We start from the raw sequence: 16,860 nt of genomic DNA, 5'->3' as shown, positions 1-16,860 counted from the left end.
TAATGATATTTGCAACACCTTTACTGAAACCATAGTGACCCATGAATCAGTGTATATTTGAGGGAAACAATAAGTTCACCCATCGACATATGTTTTATATAGTTCTTTAATCTTAATTATATTCCACTGCCCTGTTGTTATTGTTGTTTTCCTCTATATTTTCCTTTCCTTTTCCTTTAACTCATTCGAATATTCTTAATAAATAAAACAAAGCAATTTTGTTAAAAGAAATTAGTAATGCTGTGTGTGTGTGTGTACAGATTCAAAAAATGCAACCACATAGGTGGGAAACTAAAATGACATCAAATGGGGCACTGGGTGCGAATCAACCAGCCCTGAAGGCAGGTGTTGCAGTCAGAACACCAAGGAGCCAGCTCCAAAACAGGAACAGCAGGTGGCATAAACAGAAACTCAACCCTTGATTCCTTTGCCAAGGTGTGTTTACATTTGCAAACCCTGCAGCCATACATAAAGGCCACCGGCGCCCTCTTCTGGCCAAGACAATCTTTGCAACAGAACAGCAATGCGATCATATCACGGAGGAGCTCTCTTTTAAACTAGAATTTCTGGCAGATCAACACCATCAGCGGGGTTTTTTACTGGGTGATACCCAAGGGCACATAGTAGCGGCACATTTTTTTTTAAAAAAAGCAGCAGCAGCAGCAAGCACTGCACACTATTATACATTTAAAGCACATCCAATGAACCTTTAAATCAAATGACTTTCCCTCAAAGAATCCTGGGTGCTGTAAGGGGGCTGGGAACTGTAGTTCTGTGATCTACCTCAGATAATACAGAGTTGTCTGGCCCAGATCTTCAGAGCGCTCTCTCTCTCTGTGTGTACGGCCTTTATCTTCCAAGGATCTCAAGGTGGTGTATATGGTTTTCCTCCTCCCCATTTCCTTCCCACAACAACCCTGTGAGGTAGGTTAGGCTAAGATGGTCACCCAGTGGGCTTCACGGCCGAGTGGGGATTCGAACCTGGCACTCCCAGGTCCTAGTCCAACACTCTAACCATTATGCCACACTGGCACTGTTGTGCCTTTAACACAGCTGAATTAGTGGGGCAATTCTATGAGGAATTTTCCCATCCCTTAAAAACCTCAGAAAAGTACGGCTTGCACAATTCAGTCCCTAATAACATCTCCAGATGGGTTTGGGAATGTCCCCCATCTGAAATTCTGGAGAACCCCTGCCACCTGGTGTAGACCAGTGTTCTTCAATCTTGGGGCCCCAAATGTTGTTGGACTATAACTCCCATCATCCCGCACCATTGGCAAAGCTGGCTGCAGATGATGGGTTTTGTAATCCAGCAACACCCGAGGACCCACGGCTAAAAAAACCACCGGTGCAGATAATAATAATAATAATAATAATAATAATAATAATTTATTTATACCCCGCCCTCCCCAGCCAAGACCGGGCTCAGGGCGGCTAACAACCAACAATAAAAACAAGTTGATTGAAATATAACTTAAAAACAACATTAAAATACAACATTAAAACATTAAAATGCAGCCTCATCACAGGAGGAGAAAGGGGAAAAAAGAAAGAAAGAGGGGGAGGGAGTCAAACTGATTCTAAGCCAAAGGCCAGGCGGAACAACTCTGTCTTACAGGCCCTGTGGAAAGAAATTAGATAATAAGATACTAGATGAGTCCACTTTTTTGCCAGGCTGGCCACATACTACGACTGCATGAAGATGGCGGGGGGCTTCACCTGTGTGATTTCTGCCTGCCACCCAGCTATTCGAGGCACAACCTTTCCTATCTCAGGAAATAAAAAAAGCATGGCCATTTGCCAAGGGAACCGTCTCCAAAACACAGCTCCCTGGGAACGACATGTTCTTTCATGAACCTCTACACTTGCAGCACACCTGCAGATGCCTTCAGGTAAGCTTTTCCCGGCAGCAATAGGCCTCATGCCCGCCTGCCTTAGCCTCTTCCCAAGCGCCTCATCGCCCAGGGTGACCCACAGCTGCCCGCTCTGGACCTGTCATGTGCAATCACGAGGTGCGCCGTGCAGGTTGCGTTGTGCGCGATTGCTGCCACTACCTCCCAGGGCCAACCAGACTGCTTTGCTCATGCAGAAGGAAGACCCCTGGTGTCGCTTCTAGGAAACGCAATGCTGGCCTGTTGCTTTTCCTAGCGTGCTGCCTAAGATTAAATCTCCAGTTCTGCTAATAACAAGCCTCCAACAGCCCTGTTTTCCACTCCTGCTCTCTACCTCGCGAGCACCATCTTCCCACGCCGTGCTCAGATGAGCCTCGCAGGCAGATCCCGGTGCCTGCTGGCTTTTAGGCTGCCCAGAAAAAGCTACACTTGCTCTTCTTGCTTCCTTGTTCCAGCAGCCTCTTGATGAAACCTGAACTCTCCCTGGCACCCGGCACAACCTGATCACAGCCCTTCCACAGCCTAGCACCTGCCAGCGCCTTTGGTCCACAGCTCCCTTCATCCCCGACCATTGGTCCAGGCAGTTGGAACTGATGGGTTGAGCGCAAGGGAAGCCCCACACAGAGCGCATTGCAGTAATCTAACCTTGGAAGTATCTGGTGCACAAACTGCTGCCGCCATCTCCCTCTGTGAGGGATTGTGGATGCTGTGCTTGCTCTTATTCAACCATCTCAAATTCCACTTTGCTCTATTTAATCCAAACAATAAAGGTTATAGTTACTAGCAAGTCTTATGTAATCCCTCCATTCCAGTGGGATGATTGTTGGGACTGACTCTCCACTACCATTTTCTTTGGGGAGTGACTCAACGACTGCCCTGCTCGTGGCCTGACCAATTGTCACGTCTAGGGCAATTATTTCCCAGCCCCCCCCAGGTCAAACTGGCTAATGACTCCGTGGGATTTTATTAATCCTGTCGGCGTGTGGCCTAGACTCACTTGCCTGAGTCATTTAGAGCTATTTTGCTCTGCATGTATTTTTCCCCATAACTGCACTTGCTGGCAATGCGTCTGAATCACAAAGGCTGTTCCTGGAAGCCTCTCTCAAGCTAAGGTGACTAGAAGACACTGGACTACAACTCCCATCATTCCTAGCTAGCATGCCCAGTGGAAGAGGATGATGGGAGTTGTAGTTCAAGAACATCTTGTGCCCAGTTCTGGGCATCACATTTTAAGATGGACATTGACAGGAAGGGATGTGTCAAAAGGAAAAAGGCAAGTATGATAGTACTGTGTCTGTATACCCAGGCCACATCTTCACCATACATTTAAAGCACTATTATAATAAAGTCATGGCTTCTCCCAAAGAATTCTGGGAAATGTGGTTTGTTAAGGGTGCTGAGAGTTGTTAGGAGGTGCCTATTCCGCTCACAGAGCTAAATTCTCAGAGTTCCCTAGTAAGAGAATTGATTGCTAAACCATTCTGGGAATTGTAAGTCTGTGAGGGGTACTAAGGGAGTCTCCTAACAACTCGCAGCACCCTTAACAAACTACAGCTCCCAGAAAGCTCTGGGGGAAGCCATGACTGTTCGAGAGTTTTAAATGTGCAGTGCAAATGGGGCCCAGCTGTGAGTAAATTTACTTCTGGGTAGATGCTCCAGGTTTGCCATTTAAAACAAAATAATTAAAAAATTATTCAATTTCAAGCATTTTTAAATTCAAGAGTGCTTTAAATATATGGTATGGATGTGTGGCCCAAGTCCTATAAAGAGCTGGGTAAATTTAATCTGAAGAGAAGATTAAGAGGAGATATGATAGCAGCTCCCCACATATCTGAAGGGCTGTCATGAAGAAGGTAGAGCAGGCGAGGGCATACAGCTATGTCTTTAAAGCACATTCAAAACACATTTCCTCGCTCAAAGAATTATGGGCCCTGTAGTTTGGGAAGGGTTGCTGGGAACTGTAACTCTGTGAGGGCTAGACTACAGTTCCCAGAATCCTTTGAGGGAAAGAATGCGCCTCAGGTGTGCTTTAAAGGTATAGAGTGGTCTCTGCGGACTTGCAGACTGAAAAAGGCTTCGGGGTGGGGGAAAGTTGGCTTCGTGTTTAGCAAAAGCCACTGCTCTTGAGCGAGCAGTGGCGCCACCTGCGAGTTCAGGAGCTCTGTGCCACATTCTTGATCTGTGCCCGTGCCTTGATTTAAAAGCACAAACCGCTCAATCTTTTCAAAATCTCGAAGCGGTGTTTGGAAGGTGGGGTTGTGGGGCTGCTGGAACAGAGGGAGACACCGTCTCCTACGCTGCCAGGTCACTAAGTCTGCCTAGCTAGTATTCCATGCTCTGACTGGCAGCAGGTCTTCCCCATCACTTGATCCTTTTTTATATAAAAGGATCTGCAAGGAAAGTGTTTGCCGCAGCCTGGCCTTGCCTTTCAGCTGCGGGGTGGGGGTTAGAGGAGCTTTGCAAGCAGCCCAGCCCCCTCTACTCCATTCAGCTCAGCACAAGCAGCTTCTCCATCAATAATTCAGGCGCACGGATCAACTCCAGTTTGATGCAAATGGGGAAGAGAAAAACCTTCCTTGATCTAGCCAAGGAGCTGTTTTTCCACTGGGCCTGCTGTTCATGTCAAAGTCCCGCCTCTCCTCCTACCTCACCTGCAAAGTGGGCAGGAGACTGGTATTGAGGGGCATAGGCTGTTGGAACCCAGGGGCGAGGCAAGTCTGGCTGGTATCTCAATAAATGAAGGCTTTGATTGGTGCAGGAGGGAGAATACTGGACCGGCTACACCTCTGGGGTCCTGTGGCTGGTAGGGTCTCCTGTAATTTCCAGGTGAAATGCTCCTATTTCCACATGAATCGTTAGATCAACCTCTTGTTTTGTGGCAAATTGCTTCTATAGTTTCCTTTTCTGTGTTTAAATAAAAAAAATCCTTCCAGTAGCACCTTTAAGACCAACTAAGTTAGTTCTTGGTATGAGCTTTCGTGTGCAAGCACACTTCTTCATTACTAACTCTGGCACTTGCTCACTGAGAGGCCTTGGGAAAATCAATCACCCGCCAGTATCTTCAAGAACACCTGCAGCCCATTCCCTACACCAGTGGTTTCCAGTAGCACCCTGGGGTGCCTTGAATGATGGTTAGGGGTGCCGCGGGCAACACTGGCCTTTGGACCAGTGGCTTTTGCTAAACACGAAGCCAACTTTCCCCCACCCCGAAGCACACCTGAGGCGCATTCTTTCCCTCAAAGGATTCTGGGAACTGTAGTCTAGCCCTCACAGAGTTACAGTTCCCAGCAACCCTTCCCAAACTACAGGGCCCATAATTCTTTGAGTGAGGAAATGCACTAAAACAAGTTATCCATTAACAAGATGGCTCAGTCTCAGTTTCACATGTGTAAAATGGGAAGAAAACACAACTTTTAAAAATTAGGAATAAGGCTTTGGCACAAGGGAACACAGCTGTGTTTGCAAACTTTTCTCTTTTTTTAAAAGAAATTGATATAAGCTACAGCAGAATAAAGTGGCAGAGTGGGGAGATATTTAGGTTGCACGAAACCCCACAACTTTCCACAATACTGCTTGGTTTTAGGCAGATGATCTAACAGATTTCAATAATAATAATAATAACAACAACAACAATAATTTGACTCAGCTTTGGTTTGGGACATGGCTTTTAACTGAAGAACTGCAAGAGGCAAAATTATCCCAGAGCATGTGCAGAGTGCCTTTCCCTCATCATTCAGAAAGTGAAACCAAAAGCCTCCTCTCAACCCTGCCCTGCAAAAGACGTCACAAACACCACAGCAGCAGCAGCAGTGCAATTAGGTAATTTTAGAACCTGGACTTAATGAGTTGCATTCAACATTAATCATACTCAGAGTAGAACTACTAAAATTAAATGACTTAAATTGGTCATGTCCATTAATTTCAATAGGCCTACATGGAGTACACATGACAAATGCTGAATACAACCCAAAGGGGTTTTGTTAAGATGATAATTGGCAAAGCTGGCTTTCCACACTTTGACGTCAGTGAATTAATCAACATAGGCTATGTACATACCATAAACATACTTATAGCACATTCCTATCCCTCAACTCCCCGGGAACCATAGTGAGTGCTGGGAACTGTAGTTCTGTGATGGGAAAACTTAAGTTGCCAGCATTCATTTTTTTTGTTTAGGAGAGAGGCGTAAAGCGCTTTCAATGTACACTGTGTACACAGCCAATGCTGATTACTTCACTCATTTCAAAGCGTGGCAAAGCCAGGCTGGCTCAGTTTTGGGGGGGTTGGGTTGGGTTGGGGGGAGCTCTCCTGCTCATTCCTTTCAGTGGGGTCCTGTCCTTCTGCCCCGAAGTCTTGCCCCGACGGCGCAGCTGCCTCTAGGGTTACAGCTCTCTTGAGCTGAAGCGAATAAAGTCCAAGCAGACAGGAGCCCTTTCCTTCGGCAGCTAAAGGGATAAAAGCGGCAAGTGTACAAAAAATAAAAACATCCGTCTGCAACGGGTCAAGTGCGCAAGTGCTCAAGCGGGGCTTTAAATGGTGGCTTCATCGGATCCCACCACTAAGAGCCACAGGTGGGAGCCATGGCCCCAAACTTGCAGCTGCACAGAGGAGAAAGACTTCCCAAGTCTTACGTACCTTAGTGGGACTTGGCTCTCCAATGAGGAGGAGAAAGACGCTGTCGTCGTCCCAAACAGACACGCTGAGAGGGTTTTTTGGGGGGGAGGGAAATAGTCTGGTCAACTTGAGGGGCAGTTGCTGTTCTGCTACACCCCTTGAGCCCAGAAGCACCAACCGCTCCCCCAGGGGGAAGCAGGAAACTTTGGGGTGGCCAGAGGGGGTGTCCTTACGGTTTGCCCTGGCGTTTCTCCAAGGCTAGCCGCCTGTTGGTGTCTCCCTCCCAACTTCTCCTTCCTTTTTTACTTTCGAGTTGGACAGCTCTCGCAGGGTTGAGAGTCGCTGGTTGCTGGGGAAACAGCCCTCTTTTTCAAAGGCCTTTCAAGATGCCCAGCGTAAACTCTGGGCTTGGCCGGCCGCCCATGGCTAGGAGCCAGGCAGGAGGCAAACAGGCGGCCGAGGGAAATGTGCTCTGGGGAGAGGAACCAGCTGCATGGCTTTGGGGCTTGCAAACTCCCTTCCAGAGAGTACTGCTGGGCAGTGGAGGCCGGCCCCTTAGAGGATATGGGGCAGTGCCTCACCAACTGGCCTTGGCTGACCCCCAATCTGCCTGCTTCTTTACTTACAACCCATGCAGGGGTTGGTACTGCCTGCCACCTTCCTCCTCTCCCTCCTGAATCTCAGGGTTTCCCCTTGCAGAACTCGGCAGAGAGGAAGATGGGGACAAAACTAGGATTTGTTGGCTCTGTCTTCACCTAGGCCTCACCTGCAGCCTCATGCCCCTTTAAACAGCCATAGTGCGACTCATTAAACACGTTGGCGATTAATATACACAGAATAATAAATTAAACATTCTTTATCAACCTTCTGAGAAAAACACAAAACATTAAACAAAGCCACAGAGACTTGAGAACTACCCAGCCTAAGATGAACTTATAATGTCTGGTTTCAATAGATTTTTCAAATGCTTAACTCAGTCTTTTAGGTAAGTTCATGAAGATACCAACAAAAGGTAAGTTCGGTGTTATTCACAATACTGAGAGATGCTAGTGGAGTTGGAGATGGATGTTAATGAAGTTGTAGACAGGGTGCTGGCGTTTTGCACCTGTTTCGCCCTGTCAGTCCAAGTAATCAAGAGGCCGCTGTTCGCCCCTGATGGGGCCCTTTTACTGGGTCTTGCAGGTAGCACACTCCCAAGATAGTTTTCCGGGCTTCTTCAGTGGTCTAATCTCTTGATACGTATATTGATATTCAATCTTAAAGAGAACACTCTTGCTCATAGCTGTCAACTTACAGATTTGAAAATAAGGGACCAGCAGCCTTGAAAAAAAGGGATCAGCAGCCAAAATAAGGGATTTTCCGGGCACAGGTATGTTAAACTTCTGAGCCCCTCCGAGCCAAAGGCAGAAAGCCCAGCCAGCAGCCAAACGAAGCCTCAAGCGGTGGTTCCCACAGCGCAGCAACCCGGCAAAGGGGATGCAGCAAGGAAAACCACCGTCACCTCTCCGCTGGGAAGTGCTGAGCAAAGGCGAGTCCCCAGGCAACGCGGTCAATTTGATCGGCACAAGGCACGCAAGCTTCACCCCCCCAGTCGTTCTTAGACTCCTTATTGGGCGAGCAACGCAGCCAAGCAACATAGTTGGAGCCTCCCTCCTCCCTGGTTTGCAAGGAGGGAGGGAGGGAGAGGAGGTACTTCCTTTGAAACCCGGGAAATTTAAGGGACATCATCAATAAGGGACAGCAGCGGGACACGGCGCTGGGATAAGGGAGTTTCCCGCCAAATAAGGGATGGTTGACAGCTATGCTCTTTCTTGGCTTAAGCTTAAGAGACTGGTTTACTTAGCATTTTTCTACCTTTAAACAGCCATGGCTTCCCCCAAAGAATCCTGGGAACTTTATGGCAAGAGTTGTTAAAATGCCCCTATTCTCCTCACAGAGCTACAGCTCCCAGAATTCCATGGGAAGGGGGATTGATTGCTAAACCACTCCGGGAACAGTAGCTCTGTGGGCGGGGGGGGGGGGGAATAGGGGCATTTTAACAACTCTCAGCACCCTTAACAAACCTTTTCCAGCTCTTTCCACCCCACTTTTGCGCAGAATCCCCTCTTCTACACAAGTATCTTTAAACAGAAGGTACAGAAGTCCCATTCTCCTCCTCCTTTACAGCCCCTCTCTTCTGAAAACACCTTAAAATGGGGGATCTGTTTGCTGTCTCTGCTGATTTCTTAGACCTTTTAAAGCATTTATATACCGCTCAGTATTTCAATAATATCTAAGTGGGTTGCTTGCCACCTGAGTGAAAGTATGCGGAACACCACAGACTGGAAAGACAACCTGGGAAACTCCATGCAGAGAGAAATCAGGAGCAAAGGCACCACAGCCTCCCAGGCTCACCTAAGGCCTAATATGCTCTATACATTTAAACCAGCACCATGGCACTTCAAACAGTCACAGCTTCCCCCTAAAACTCCTGGGGACTGCAGTTTGCTAAGGGCCCTGGGAGTTGTTAGGAGTCCTCAATTCTCGCAGAGCTACAATTCCTGGAGCATTTTAATGGTCAATCCCTCTTACTCAGGGAACAATCCCAGGGAACTCTGGGAACTATAGTTCTGCGATGGGAAAAGGGGGTCTCCCAGCAACTCTCAGCACCCGAGGCAAACCGCAGTTCCCAGGATTCTTTGCCTGTGTAAAGTGGCAGAATCCTGCTTTGAACCTGCAACACAGATGGGGCCTAAATTATCTCATCTCCAAGTGCATCAAAGTTGGATTCTCATGTTCACTTGCCACGCTGAAGCTTCGTAACAAGTTTTAGCACGGCAGCGTATCTACACAAGACCTTGGCCAACGGAGTTAGTTCTGGATTGTTCCAGAAACTTTGTGGGCCACTGGAAAACCACCATAGGAACAAACCGCAACGCCGTGGCTAGAACACTACAGATGCCACAGAACACAACCATCACTTCATCCTGCAGAGTCATCTCCAGGCTACCAATCACTGTTCACTCCAAGCAGGCCCCATTTGGCCATAGAGGCCCAACCTGAAAAAGTCTCGTGCTACCTCGAGTCCTGCAACTCCACCTGAGGACTGCACGGCCCTGCCAGTGCACAAAGTTTCAACTGAACAACTCAAGTCTGAAACGGCATCATGCAACCCACCCGTGGGTGCTGCAGTGATGTAGGCAGGTGCCCTCAGCCATCATCAAAGGAAGGAGGGAGGGAGCTCTTCCAACAGGACAGAAATCCTTTGTGGGTCCAAACAATGCTCAGCACATCTATCCTGCCAAAATCCAAGGTCTCTTTGAGACCTTTTACCTCTGCAACATTTTGGACCTCTCGCTCTGGAACATCGCCCGCTCAACTCTCAAAGAGATAAATTTGTCTTAACCAGACACAGACATCCACACCCTCGCCTGCCACTGCCCTCCTGCAGTCAACAGGCTGGCCCTGGCAAGGGGAAAAAAAGGGCCTGCAAGGATATAAATTACCGTTTGTGTCGCTGGGGGTCATGTCTTCTTTCCTAGCTCTGAAAGGCAGCTGCTTCTGGGGTGGAACACGCTCTAACCGATCGTTAGCAGTAGAATGAGAACAGGTTTTGCCAGGAGAATTGCCAAGGCAGGATATAATTAAGTGGGATGGAATTTGGCACGCGCAGCCGAGTCGACACCTCAGAGCTCAACGCCGGCGCGTCACTATCTTAAGTGATTCCAGTGAAATCATATGTTTAGTTTTGTGTAACAAGAAAGCCCAGAGCTCTTTCGTGTGGTTGTGCGCACATGACCGCACGTGGCCAGAAAAGCACCCCTGTGGCTCTTTCTTACAGGGTTGAATAAATAAATAAACAAACAAATGAATAAATAAATAAATGGAAAAGAAAGGCAGTTGCTCAGCCACTGCTCAAAAATAAAAACGCACAGGTGTCCCAAGGAAGAGCTGGAGCTCAGGGATACATGCACGTTCTGCTTGCAAAAAGTCCTGGATTGACTCTCTGGCAAATCCTAGCTATGACCCCGGTTTCAACCGGCAGAAGGTCACTGGTGGCCACCATGGAGTACCTTTTGCCTATGCAGAGGGTACACATAGGTAAAGGCTGGTGCAGACAGCACTGAGTTGGGCTGCACCCACACCAAACATTTAAAGGGTACAGTGGAACCTCGGAAGCTGAATGCCTTTGAACTTGAATGTTTTGGCTCCGGAATGATCGAAAACCGGAAGTGATTGTTCCGGTTTTTGAAACAATTTTGGAAGCCAAATGTCCGGCACGGCTTCCGATTGGCTGCAGGATGCGGAAGCTGCGCCTTGGTTTTCGAACTGTTCCGGGAGTTGAACGGACTCCTGGAATGGATTAAATTCGAAAACCAAGGTAGACCGTATTTAAAGTTGTGGTTCCTGCATTGCAGGGATCTGGACTGGATGTCCCTTGGCATCCCTTCCAACTCTACAGTTCTATGATTCTACAAAAGTATGGTCTCCACAAGAATCCTGAAGAAAGGTCTGGAAACCAAGCCTTATGAGGAACGGTTGAGGGAGCTGAGTATGTTTAGCCTTGGAAAAGAGGAGACTGAGAGGAGATATGATAGCCATCTTCACATATCTCAAGGGCTGTCACATGGAAGATGGAACAAGCTTGTTTCCTCCTGCTCAGAAGGGTAGGACCTGAACCAATGCTTCAAGTTACAAAAAAGGAGATTCCAGCTGAGCACCAAGAAGAACTTTCTGATGGTACAGTGGAACAGACTCCCTTGGGAGGTTGTGGACTCTCCTTCCTTGAAGGTTTTTTAAACAGAGGTTGGATGGTCTTTGGCCATGGATGCTTTAGTTGAGATTCCTGCATTGCAAAGGGGTTGGCCTGGATGACACTCAGGGTCCCTTTCCAACTCTATAATTCTGTAACTTTAGTTTAGCAACCACAAAGCTACAGTTCCGAGACCCTACAGTTCCCAGGGTTCTTGGGGTGAAGGAGGTGGTGTTTATGCAGCCCTAGGTGGTCTGAATGCATGACTTCAGACTTGCTATGTTCCACGATGGCCCCTATGTGATCCATTTATTGAGAGTTCAGTCCAATTTACTTGCAGAGAGATTAGGTGACCTCAGTTATTTAACCAGCACTCGTTTTGTAGGGAGGTCAAATGATGTTGCATCAAAGCAACAGGCCCCTCACACTTTCTAGTGCATCTCACCACTACTTTCTAAATCTCAAAAAGGCCCAATCTTTTGGGAAAGCAGCTGTGCAGGCAGCTAAAACTGCACAACTATGCCTAGGATACATTATCTTGATTTAGTGTGATTTAGCAATTCGAAAGCACAAAATGCAAGTAGATAAATAGGTACCGCTCCGGCGGGAAGGTAAACGGCGTTTCCGTGCGCTGCTCTGATTTGCCAGAAGCGGCTTAGTCATGCCGGCCACATGACCCGGAAGCTGTACGCCGGCTCCCTCGGCCAATAAAGCGATATGAGCGCCGCAACCCCAGAGTCGTCCGTGACTGGACCTAATGGTCGGGGTCCCTTTAACTTAGTTTGCATTGTATTTGTTTTTGTTTCCTTTTTGGATTTTTTAAATTAATTAATTAATTAATTAATTAATAATAATAATAATACAGGAAGCCTGCAGCTTATGTGGGGGTAACATTCCAGGGATCACACCTAAAGCCAAAATCGTGTATAGTCAAAATACATTACATGCAATGGCAGATGGGGTTGCCGAAGTCTTTTTCCTCAGAACCCTGCTCCTTTAATTTTTTATAATACTTTGCCCCATGCATAGAGCTGAAAGTGTGCAAATTAAACTTGCGTAAGTTGTGGGCTTACTATATAGCTGTGAAACTTCAGTTTTCCAGTATGTGATTAAATCCCACCTCCCAAAAAAAGTGACGGTCCGGAAGCACCTCAAATTCCTCAGTACATGCCATACTTTTAAAGCAGCTTCCAAAGAATCTTGGGAACTGTAGTTTTCACCTCACAGAGCTGATTCCCAGCACCCTTAATAAACTGCAATTCCCAGGATTCTCTGAGGGGAAAGAATGTGCTTTAATATATACACAGCCTCAGTCTATGTCAGGCATAGGCACACTCGGCCCTCCAGATGTTTTGGGACTACAACTCCCATCATCCCTAGCTAACAGGACCAGTGGTCAGGGATTATGGGAGTTGTAGTCCCAAAACATCTGCAGGGCTGAGTTTGCCTATGCCTGGTCTATGTGCTCCCTAGGACACCCTCACAGCAGTCAATGGCTGCATATCCAGCATACAGTGGTACCTCGGGTTACATACGCTTCAGGTTACATACACTTCAGGTTACAGACTCTGCTAACCCAGAAATATTACCTCGGGTTAAGAACTTTGCTTCAGGATGAGAACAGAAATCGTGCTCCGGCGGCGCAGCAGCAGCGGGAGGCCCCATTAGCTAAAGTGGTGCTTCAGGTTAAGAACAGTTTCAGGTTAAGAACAGACCTCCAGAACGAATTAAGTACTTAACCCGAGGTACCACTGTATTTAAAGCACATGCCCCCCTCGAAGAATTCTGGGCCCTTGTAGTTCCCTTCACAGAGTTCCGATTCCCAGCTGCCCTTAACAAACCACAGTGCCTGGAATTATTTGACAGAAGCAAAGCACTTCGAATGCGCTTTAAAGGTGCACGAAACCTTCGCCCACGAGAACAGAGAAAGCCCATCCTAAAAGCCCAGCACCTGGCCCCAAACCCTCCCCGTGGGACGCTTACCGTCTGTGACTGCCACGTCTATGAGAGCTTCGTTCCCTGTGATGTTAGAAGCAACTTAGCATCATACCATTGTGGCTGCTCCGGCTGCAGGAAGGAGGGAAGGAGACAGCAGATGAGACACACACACGCAGACACACACCTGCATCCCGTGGGAACTGCAAATGGCAGGAGGGAGAGCGTGGCAATACTGAGAAAGTCCCTGGGGGTGGAAGAGGGAACTCGGGCCATTTCCTGGACTTGGCGTGGCTTCTTCTCTCCCTCTCTCTCTCTCTCTCTCTCTCTCTCTCCCAGGCGTCACCAGGATCAAGGATGCCTGCCACATTTTTGGAGCGCCTCCTCACCTAATGGCTTCAAAGGGCTTGGGAGGTGTTGCGGTTCACCCCGGCCAGGTATGCAATCATCATTCCCACACTGCAGAGGCGAGGATTCGGGAGGCGCTCAAAGGGGAGTGGCCGGCTTGCAACTCCTGTAGCCCATTAGGAGGGAGGGGAAGCCAAGAGCGACTCAACAGGTATAGACTCCATTGCCTTCCACCATTGGAGGCAATGTGATTCTGAAGACCGGTTGCTGGAAACCAAAGGAGTGCTTAGGGGGCATCTGCCTGGCCACTGTAAGAACAGGGAGCTGGACCAGACTGGCTCCCTTTGGCCTGACCCAGCAGGGCTTGTTTTAAAATCAAAGAATTGTAGAGTTCGGAAGGGATCTTGGCAATCATTTAGTCCAACCCCCTGCAATGAAGCTGTCCCATATGGGAACCGAACCCGCGACCTCGGTGTTATCAGCACCATGCTTATGTAACTGTTGGGAAGTGCTGTAGCTCAGCGGTACAACACAAAGTTCAATTTCTGGAATCTCCAGGCATGGCTAGGAAAACAACAGCCCTGCTTTAAACTTTGGGCAGCTACTGCCAGTCGCTGTAGAGAATACTGAGCTAGGTGGACTTGGCCCATGGCAGCTTCTTACATTCCTTATTCAATCAATGACTACAATGAGGACTAGAATCTTAGAAAGGCCTTTTCCCCAGCACTGGGTGACGTCAGCTACACAGCTGTTGTGCTCAGGTCCTGTTCGCAGGTTTCCCATCTGGTTGGCCACCATGAAAACAGGATGCTGGATTTGACGGCTACCCTTACGTTCGTGTTCCCATGTGGTGTAGTGGTTAAAATGTCGGACTGGAACCTGGGGGTAAAGGTAAAGGGACCCCTGACCATTAGGTCCAGTTGTGGCCGACTCTGAGGTTGCGGCGCTCATCTCACTTTATTGGCCAAGAGAACCAGTGTATAGCTTCCGGGTCATGTGGCCAGCATGACTAAGCCGCTTCTGGCGAACCAGAGCAGCGCACGGAAACGCCGTTTACCTTCCCGCCGGAGCGGTACCTATTTATCTACTTGCACTTTGACATGCTTTTGAACTGCTAGGTTGGCAGGAGCAGGGACCAAGGAACGGGAGCTCTCCCCGCCGCAGGGATTCGAACCGCCAACCTTCTGATCGGCAAGTCCTAGGCTCTGTGGTTTAACCAAAGCGCCACCCACGTCCCTTGGAACCTGGGGGACCAAGGTTCAAATCCCTACACAGCCATGAAGCTTAAGGGGTGACCTTAAGGGGCCAGTGGCTGCCTCCCAGCCTAACCTACCTCACAGGGCTGTTGTTGGGGTTAAGTAAGGAGTGGCAGAACCATGTACACCACCCCAAGCTCTTTGGAGAATGCAATGAATAAAAGCGTTCTTTGTCGTACAAGGTTCTCAGCAATGCCTCTGAACAACTCACTCGGGATTTCAAGACTAAGCCATTGGTTTTAAGCTTAACCCAGACTTGAATAGGCCCCCGTGGTCGCCTCTCCCAGTTGTGTAATGGTGCATTTTGCTGTGCAGACGTTCTTACTGACAACCACAAACAGCTGCCCACCTTCTAAGACTATGCAGGAAGAATAGGTTTTTGGCAGGTGCAGACATCAGAGCTTCAATATGGTCAGCATGTTTACGCTCCCACTGCACCCCTGGTCCCAACCTTGTTTAACAGCCTGATGAAGAGTTCTGGTGGACTCAGAAGCTTGCTTGCTATATTCTGACATTTTGATTGGTAATAATAATAGGACCTGGGGAGCTTTTGTGTTTCTTCTTTAAGGGAAGTGGTACTTGAACCCCTCAGCCATGCATGCTAATATAACCCCCTGTCCCTCTGCTTAACAACCTGTTTGATGGGTGTATCTCTGAGAAAGGCGCTTTTTTTTTTGTCATGCAGAGGAGTGGCAAACAGCGACATGGAAGATTGCATCACTGGCTCTGCTATGAAATAAGTAATAATAGTGTTTCAACATCGCTGCATTACACCATTAGCCTCTGCTAAGTAACTATCATCTTCAGCTACCAGGCTTTCTAGAAAAAAAGCGGGGAAAGGGATCTATTTTTTTGGAAACACTGCTGTGAACAGGAAGAGGGTGATCTTTTGAATGCTTCAGACCATCAACACAGACTGTTGACTTAAACAGGTACTTGAGGGCAGGTTAACCCTTGAGGACTAGTAACTTCCTTTGCTTTATTTGAGAGGGAGGCATAACCACCTTGGAAACCATCATGAACAGCAGCTATTTATTATTCTACTTAAATGTTGCTTGACTACAATTCCCATCATCCTTGACTATTTGGCCATGCTGGTTGAGACCAATGGGCTACCAGTTCACAACTACAGGTTTAAAGCAACTCTAAACTATTGCTTATTATTGAACAGAATCCCACCTTTCCTACGGCTCCCAAGTAAAAGGACCAGAAACGTGATATGTGTGTGCATTTGGTTTTTGTTTTTAACTCATTGTTTTCCCCTACAACTGTTACTACTGAATATGTAGACTGATAACATGAAAGCTTGGTTGCTCTCAAGAACTTCTGGCATGGATGCTAGCCGCAGCTAGGATTTCAGTAGCCCAGGATTGGAAAACCTTGAAAAATCTGCATTTGTCTTTGTGTTATAAGAACTTGTGGACTCTGGCTATTGTGGAGGAAAATAACACATAAATTGCAGGTCTCCAGAGGGATGAAGAACCCAGAATGCTTCTAAGTCACCTGGTGGGATTTTATTTCTTATGCTTCGGACTTAAGATGCCCAGCATTCACCAGGTACAGTACACCTGATGGGGAATATGGATGTCTTGAATTATAATGGAGTGTTACTACTCCTTCCTCTTATTATTTTTGGCTTGCTTTGTATAGAGTAGGGTGTAATGAATACCCTGCCACTGCACCTTTGGGTTGTTAGTAAGTGGTCATTATGCTACAAAAAATAAAAATAAAGAAAAAGAAGAAATAATCTAGCCAGTTGCTGAAAATGCAAAGCTAGCCACTTTCGGGCTCTTTCAACTCTTCCTGATTCCTCTGGATGGGAGTTTTCGCCTCAGCTGTGACTCAAGCGTCACAGATCACGCCTTGGTGGCTGTCCCCTATAATTAAGTGTCCCAGCAAAGGGGTCAATCGTCGAAAAGGCCACTGAGGGTGAGGGAGAAGGATGAAGAGTGAAAGAAAACCTTCAAGATGTTTTCCGTCCTCTGTGATCAGAGAATAGGCTGTTTTCTTCCCCCTTTCTCTTTTCCATAACAGCCTGGAGGGTTTTCTCGGAGGCCCTCCAGTCAGGAGCGCTGTTGTTGTA

The 16,860-nt window shown here is 47.7% G+C and overlaps 1 protein-coding gene across 6 annotated transcripts in view; it reads right to left on the bottom strand.

Annotated features, from left to right (window-relative positions):
- Positions 1 to 16,860, bottom strand: part of USP2 (ubiquitin specific peptidase 2) — a 77,312-nt gene that overhangs the window by 52,295 nt on the left and 8,157 nt on the right. For 3 of the 6 annotated variants that reach the window (XM_080983527.1, XM_080983528.1, XM_080983529.1), the window contains one exon: positions 13,222 to 13,305. The exons of the other annotated variants lie outside the window; for them this stretch is intronic. The gene's annotated coding sequence lies outside the window, so the exon portion shown is untranslated. The remainder of the gene's footprint in view (positions 1 to 13,221; positions 13,306 to 16,860) is intronic. 6 annotated transcript variants of the gene reach the window in all.

Source organism: Podarcis pityusensis (assembly GCF_964106645.2).
Source record: "Podarcis pityusensis genome assembly, chromosome: 15".
NCBI lineage: Eukaryota > Metazoa > Chordata > Lepidosauria > Squamata > Lacertidae > Podarcis > Podarcis pityusensis.
The sequence above is the reverse complement of the archived record's forward strand: the minus strand, read 5'-3'. Positions and strand labels throughout refer to the sequence as shown.